Source organism: Aythya fuligula, chromosome 9, assembly GCF_009819795.1.
Source record: "Aythya fuligula isolate bAytFul2 chromosome 9, bAytFul2.pri, whole genome shotgun sequence".
NCBI classification, from domain to species: Eukaryota; Metazoa; Chordata; class Aves; order Anseriformes; family Anatidae; genus Aythya; species Aythya fuligula.
Window position 1 is genome coordinate 11,896,698 of NC_045567.1, and position 7,902 is coordinate 11,904,599.

The window sequence follows — 7,902 nt, forward strand, 5'->3', positions numbered from 1 at the left end:
CCCAGCCTTCTGCTCCCAGCAGGGCCACACCAGGGTGATGAGGGCTCCAAAGCTGCACAAATGTCCTGGGCAAACTGCTTATGCTGAACACGAAGCATGTTATTACCTGAACATGATTTTTCATTTAAAAAATTACCACTGCGTGCTCATCTGACACAGGTGCCTTCAGACGGCTGCTGCGGCACTGCTGGTCCCTGCTCAACCTGCACCGAAGAGAAATCTGCCACTGGTAATTAGCTGAGAGCTACTTCCCAAGGCCTGTTTGAACACTTGTGGTTAAATATCACAGCGAGCCAACGAGTGCGGATTGCAGAGATGCTGCAGAACAAAGCACGCGCTATTTTCTGTCTGCTCTTCAAAAGGAAACTTTCACTTCACCCTCCTTCAGCTACCAGGTTGGACTTCTTTTGTTTACCTTCTCAGAGTCCCTCGCTCCCTCTCCCCGACAATTGTAATATAAAATGAACACGTGGCATTTTTTTTTTTTTTTTTTTAAGAGACGTTGCCAGAAGCTCTCATGCACTACGTATCACATAGCTTGGAAAAGCAAGGCACTTGCAAGGCCTGAACTCCCCCCCCTCCCCATTTTTTTGCAGTACTCATCACCTAATTAGACAACGTGAAGTTGCCAGTGTCCCTTCGCTTAGAGGTGCCAGTGGTTTCCCTGCTCTGCTCCCAGAGGTACTCGTGAGCAGCTGTTCTGCAGGCCAGAATCTGAGGAGCTGCCTGCAGCAGTTTCTAACGGTGACCACCACTTCCTTTCACAGAGACTCTGCTAGGTAAGGAGATAAAGCAAAAGAAAAAAAGATAAGAAAAACGGCAAACTAAACAAGAGGCAAGTCTTTATACCTCACTTAGCTCCTTTGATTCCAGATATTATACAGAAAAACCTAAGCAGGTTTATTCCTGGCCCCTTGACAGATTTTAAAGATTCCTCAGTTACTGATGTCTATTGGACAACGGAGACTTCAGGGAATGCTGCAGCTCCATTTCTATAAACTTTCCACGTGCTCTGGTATTTTTTTCCCCGGAGTTCCAGCTCCCCAAGTCATGTGGCTTTGCACGACGCTTACTTTGAAGATTTTCCTCTTTATTTCTACCATCAGGTTACAATCAACAGTTTGAAAACACGACCCACAAAAGCCAGTGTTACTGTGACGGGAGCAAACCTTAGAAGAACTACTAAAAATCAAGCAAACTTGCAGGGAGGCTAGCGATTTGTCTGGAGAGGGAAGGAACCCAAAATATCTTCCATTTGGCAGCAATCCCTGCGAAAAAACAATGAAGTAAATACCTGATTTTAACTGCCACTTTTGGAAAGCTGTGACAAGACCCTATTTAAGCATAACCTCCCTTTGTCCTATTCATAGCGCATGCAACAGGGGCTCAGCATATCCACAGCCAAGCGCTAATTCCTAATCTCCACCAGGCCAAGCAAAAGGCTCTTGGTGAGTTAGAGAGAATTACATCACGGTGATCTGAACTGACAGGGAAAAAACCCACGGTCTTCCCTTCCAAAACTGCAAGGCCACTCTAAGCCTGCTATGAAAGAAGAGAGACAGCAGGAACCGAGTGAAGCTATATCCCTCAATTGTTGAGAAAAGTATTATTTTACACTTAAAACACCTTCTGATAACTGAACCAGTTCCAGTCCCACCCTGCTCATCTTTGGGTTGGAGCTGGCAGGGCACGTGTGCTGTTTTAGGCACCTTTTTTTTTGCTTTGACACTTGATGCCGTGCAGTCCTCCACCCACACGCCGCTGCTGTCTCTGCTGGATGAGCAGCGCGAGGCTGCAGAGAGAAATCAAAGGTTTAACATTTCTTCCAAGAACTTCGAGATGTCTCCAGATACTTTTCCCGCTGGGTACTGTGTTTGATCTCATTTTGAGCCACAGCTCCATCACAACCAGAGCCGTCAAGTCAACGTTTCAATTTCATGACACTGTTTGTAAGAGCGGGTGTAGGACTCCAGTTTCCTCAGTGCTATGTAACCAGCTCTACTTTCAAGCAGAGTCACATATTTACAAAGCAGAGCTTCTCCAGAGATGCCAAGGGTCCCTGCATGACCAGGCACCTACATCCCAGCAGGCTGCAGCAAGCACTAAGGCGTTAATTTTGAAACACCAGCACATACAGCAACAGGCCAACCCTAACACCTGCCGCCCTCCCTCTCACACCCTGCCTGCTCTCCGAGCTGTCCTCCTCGGCTTTCCTTCCAGCTGCTCCGACGCAAGGTTTACGTTCCCCTTTATCACCTGAACAGAGATAACAGCAAACTTACTTTCTGCTGTGCAATGGAAACTGCCAGGGTCGGGCTCCAGCTGAGAAGGGAGGGGCAAGGAGCTCAGGCAGCCTGCACTGCCTCCAGCACCTCTGGGGAGACTCGAACCCTGGGACGAGCAGCAACGGCCCCATTTCGGGAGCTCCCGGCCTCTCACCCCACTGGGGCTTTTCTCTGGCTTTGCCCCATCCCTTCCAACAGGGCCATCTTCCCGGCAGCAGCTCTGACCCTTCTTTACTTCCATTTTCCTGACCCAAACTGGGTGTCCACCCCATGCCCGATGTCCCTGCCCCAGGCTTTGTCCTGTTTAATCCCCAGTACCAGACACATGGGGACAGCCAGGGGCAGGGGACCAGAAACAGGAAGAGAAACAGCGAGAGGCCCTGCTGCAGGTGGCTGCACCTGCACCGAGCACTGGGTGTCCGGGGACTCAGTGCTCCTCTCAAAGAGGCCTTCAGGGATTTTTCAGACAAACCACCACAAAAAACAGTGTGAAGAAACAGTCCACCAAAACTAGCTGACGTGGGGGTAAAGGGACAGAGTGATGCCCCTGCTACGTGCCAATACCCTAGACCAAGGCTGACATCTGAATGATGCAAGATGGTTCTTCCAGGCAGCTGGTCCCTGATGAAATATCTGCCAGAGGTTAGCTTTACGAAAGCTCGCTGCATCTGCTTTATATTTACGATGAGATACGATACCAGTGACCTTCCTTTAAAGTCTGAGTGCGCTGCGTGGGTCAGGCAGCTCTTCTGTGGACTTTGACTGAGACCATCACCAAGGAATTACGAGCTCCACGCATGGAAAAGGCTGGGTCTGGCCACCTCCGAGCTGAGCGGTAACAGCCAAAATACTGCCCGGCTCCCAGCCTCTCCTCCTTCAGGGGGAGTTAGGTGCTGGGACACGGGATCACCAGGCACAGAGCCACAGCCCGCCAGTATCAGTTGTCAGGGTATCAGCACTCCCTTCCAGAAGGGTTCATTCCCAGGTACTTGTTGTGCAGACGAGGGTGTGCTGTACACGTTACAGGTATGGACGGTTTTTACCAGAATCACCCACATTTATGACTTCTGTTCACATGCAGGGCACTTGAGGAGTTCTCTGTGGCTGTCATCCCCAGCCCCCATTAGCAACAAACACATCCATCAGTTCCACCCCCAAGCATTTCCCAAATGGTTCTTTCCCATTAGTGTAAAATCTTTAGAAAAGACAACAAAACTGATGCTGGAAAACAGTTCCAGACTCTATGCTGCTGGGTGTAGCAGGATCTGGTACCACTTCCATTTTGCGTCAACAAATAAATCCATTTTACTTTACAATTAAATTAAAGAGTGTCGTTTAAGGGAGGTTGCATGAATATTACTGTGCTATTCAATCCTCTCAGAGGCAGATTTTTTCCTATGAATCATCATTTCTTGGTATCTTACAGCCACCGAGCCAATCCCTTCCCTTCTCGCAGTGCCATTTTTCCATTGCAGTTAAACTCATTAAGGTTTCCTCCAACCACCCCCTTTTTGCGGTCCATCTTCTTCTCTGCTTTCTCCCTGTTTCTCCTGCCAGCTGCTTTGCAAGCACCTCTTTCGAGGCTCCAGCTGGCCGCAGCTCCCTGCCCCAGCTGCTGCCACTCAGGGGCATCGTGCTCCCGGTGTGGCTGCCCCAGCAGGGCCGCAGCCACTGCCACGCTCAGCAACCTCCCGACGTCGCTCCAGCCTGGCACAGGGCTCGTGCGCTGCTCCTGCCGGGCAGAGGTTTCTTCCCGAGACTGGCGGCTGCCAAAAATGCTGTAGAAGAGACTCCATCCTCCCTCAGTTAGAAAGGAGAACTGCTGCGATGTCAGGTCTGCCACCAGGTTCTTCGTCTCTCCTCCTGCCTCCTCTACACACCACTGCCATTTTGCGTTAAGACAGCGGGCAGAAATCTGAACGGCGTTTGGATGCTCACAGGCACACATCGCCACACGCTCCCTGCCTTCTTTGCAGGAGAAACCTATTTAACCCTGTCCAAAACACACAGCTACAAAGTTTCAGCGTGTCTAGTTCAACCCCAAATGTTTCCCGAGTCAACTCAAGTCAGCAGATCAGCACCAGGAGGCAGGAACGTATTCGTTACTTACACGCTAAGATACCTACTCATAGTTTGCAAAACAGGAGTAGCTATCTTCAAGACTCGAAACATCTGCCAGATGTGAGAATCAACAAAGTCGAAGCAGTCACGAGATGAGCGATGTCTACCAGCAAGTTCAAAGACAACAATATGCATAAAACAATAGCTGCTAGAAAGAAGGCTCCTATTTCTGAGAGACTGGGAAAATACCTGCACGGTGAAACAACAAAGATCACCTAAACGAAGGAAAAAAGCACTGCTTCAGCTTCAACATAGATAAGTTTCACACAAGACAAAATAAACCCAGAACACTTATCTTAGCCCAACTACTTTCCCTTGTTAGAATTAAAACCTTAAGCAGATAAATCTTCCAGCAAGCCAGAGACTTCTATACACATACAATATTCTAAATAAAGAAGCTTTTCCCCCCGCTTTGGCCAGAACTTTTCCTCCTTGTTTATTGATACATCTCTTTTCAACCTGCCTCCCTTCAGAATGTGAGATTCTCTTCCACTGAAGTCACACCACGAGAGCTACAGGGCCGCGTTAGTGCATAGAAGGAAGATGGGGGAAAAAGGTCACTGCAATTCTGAAGCACGCAGGCTTTTTCCATTTACGATGGCAATATAACTCACAAGATTCTACCAGCAGATTTTTAGGATGTAAACAGTTCTCCTTTTAAAGCTAAAGGACGGCTAAATAAAGCTACAAGACAAATTCTCTTAGGTCTAAGTCCATCCAGGGTAACACCGTAACCCAAAAATTTTCTTCTAAAACTAGTAATTTCTGAAACGAAAATGAGAAGAGCTCTTGAAACCACCCCTGACTTGGGACACTGAGCTCCTGCTGCAAGTAGCAGCCTCACACGACCCCGCCAGGTTATGAGAACAGCTCTGGGTCTCTCCCCAGCTCCCCCCCAGTCCCTCCTAGCAGGCCCTACCGGCCCGGGCCCTGCCTTCCCCGCGGAGCCTTGCTGCCCACGAGAACCGCCACCGCCTCCCACGAGCATGGGCCCCACTGGAATAGCTTCTAGACCAAGGCCCCCCCAAAAAAACAGACAGAAAACAAGCAGCCACCACCTAACAGCGCCGCACTACACGATCCAACCGAATGCTCTCTTCTTTCAAGGTTAAGGCAATCAGGAAGACGACCACGGGCAGCCTAATACTGCAGCTGGGTTTTCCTTCACATCCCTTCTTTATCTGTTCTGGTATTTTAATACAATCAACACCTACTTAATTCTTGCACAGGCCCATGTTGCAAAAGTTTTATGGGCTCTGGGCCTCCCAGGAACATGCTCTTGGACAAGTTAGACTCGTTACACCCCGGTGAGCATGCCTTCCCCAGCCCACTTTAAAAAGCCCTGTTGCAACTCCTTCAGCAGTGCACGTCTTCGGCAACACCACGAGAGCACGGCCACGAGGGGCACGTCCAGAGAGTAGGCTCCGACTGCGTGGGATCCACAGGGTGCTAACAGGCTGGCGTTTCTCAGTGATGTCCTGCCAGACCACGCTCAGTTCCTGCTTCTGCTCAGAATGAGACCGATGGGTCTGTAACTTCTCTCTGACCGCCAGGAAAGCCTAAAGGCAGATTCCAGACCCCGTTTTTACTGCTTGCCAGTTTCTAAGCATGAGGACACTTGCTAGAGTCTTCCTCTTTCACTTCAAGGCTCATTTTACAAGCGTACATAGTAGGAACCTGAAGATTTCCTTCTGTAGATTCCTGAACCCAACCAGAAAGTTCAGCCATTGCTGCGTGGCTTCTTAAAAATCATAGAAATAAGGTTTTCATAGAAACCCTATACCACGCAGAAAACCCAGATGCCCTGCCAGTCCCAGTGACTGCCTGTTTCAGCCACACACCACATCCACTCTGAACTCTGTGGCCTGGTCTCAGCACCACTGCCTGCTCTGCCCACAGCACTGGCACGCTGGGGGAAATCCCAAACACAGCAGCACGATCCTACCTGCACCCGCACCAGCTGAACAGGCTGCTGTGCTCCAAGGGAAGGGAAAGATTCTCTGCCACACTATCAGGAGGAAAACGCTGGAACAATTTACAAAAGGAGCAACCTTCCTTAACTGCTTCTTAGAAAACATTCAGGAAAGTGACTCTGGAGAATGATCCAGGCTTACCGTGTCTATAAGGGGAGGCAAAGCTCAAATTAGAGTTGCAACACCTCTTCCAGCCCTGCCATTACAGGCCTGCAGATATTGTTACCTCCATGTCTAGAGAGAGCTTTTCCTGTGCCTGTCATTCTGAGCCACGAGAAACTACACCTCTGTGGGATGTTTTGGAAGGAAAAGGGTTTTTATTATTATTATTATTATTTATTTATTATTTTTTTTGGTGGGGGGAGTATCTGGTTGGCCTTGCCTTTAGCATGGGCTGCGCTACAAATAAAAACAAAGGGCTGGAGATACAGGGCTCTGACAGACACAGAACTACAGATTCCATTACTGTTTCATTTCCTGCCCTTCTTCTAATGGATATTCCTGTACCAGAGGGAGGAATACCCAATTCACCTATGAAACTATGCCTGGACCACCAGTTTCCAGACTGGAACGGAGGAAAAAAGAAAAAGCCATTATACCATCTGTGAAACTATTTTAACTAACATGAATTTCGCAGCATTCAGGTAACAACAACATGGGAAACGGAGCCTCTAATCCTCTGGGCCACCGCTTCCCTTGCCTTACTAAAGAGAAGATCCGCAGTCAGGCAACACAACGCATATCAACGCGTAGATTTTTCTCTCGTTACACAATACAACCAGAAAAGAAACGACTCCCTCGAACCCCTTGGCGCTGCAGACGCCCCTCAGTTTTAATTCCCAGCCAGAACACTGCGAATCCGCACACAAACTCTCAACCAGAGCTGTAAATTCGGGGGCCTTGCTCGGCTCATCGGTTATGGGTGGGCTGCAGCCAGCCCTTATCCCGCCGAGAGCCATTTTAGAGCCGCCCAAGCAGCCCCAGGGACCTCGGGCTCTGCCCCCCGGCTCCACCCGAGGCGGCCCCGGCCCCCTCAGCGCCGCAGCCCGCACCCGGCCCCTCACGTTTCGTGCCCCCCCCCTCCCCCAACCTCAAGCGGCGGGGGCGGACTCCCAGCCCCATCTCTATGGTACGGAGGGGGTAGAGCGGCCCTGGAGGGGGGCAGGTGGCCACACGTGACCCGCCCCGAGCCAATGGGGAAGGCCGGGACCATAGAGCAGAGCCGGGCGCCCGCTAGACATGCCGCCCCCCGCGCCCGCCTCTCTGCTGCCGCCATCTTGTCGGAGGCGGCGGAGCCCGCCCGGCCGCCAAGCCGGGCCCGCTGCCTCGCCCCGCGTACCCGCGGCGCCCCCCACCCGCACCTCCCTCCCTTCCCAGTGCCGTCGGGCGCCGCCGCGAGCCGCCGTTACCTCTAGTAGGCCCGCGGCGAAGCCTATGCTGGGTACGAGGCCGAGCGGCCGGCCGCCATCTTGGGGAAGAAGAGGGACTCGCGTGACCTACCCGCACACAGCCGGCCCCGCCCC

The 7,902-nt window shown here is 51.0% G+C and overlaps 1 protein-coding gene across 1 annotated transcript in view; it reads right to left on the reverse strand.

The window, feature by feature from the left end:
• HDLBP (high density lipoprotein binding protein) overlaps positions 1–7,895 on the reverse strand; it is a 37,292-nt gene extending 29,397 nt beyond the window's left edge. The window contains exon 1 of the mRNA XM_032193169.1: positions 7,789–7,895. The gene's annotated coding sequence lies outside the window, so the exon portion shown is untranslated. The remainder of the gene's footprint in view (positions 1–7,788) is intronic.
• Positions 7,896–7,902: the final 7 nt, after the last annotated feature.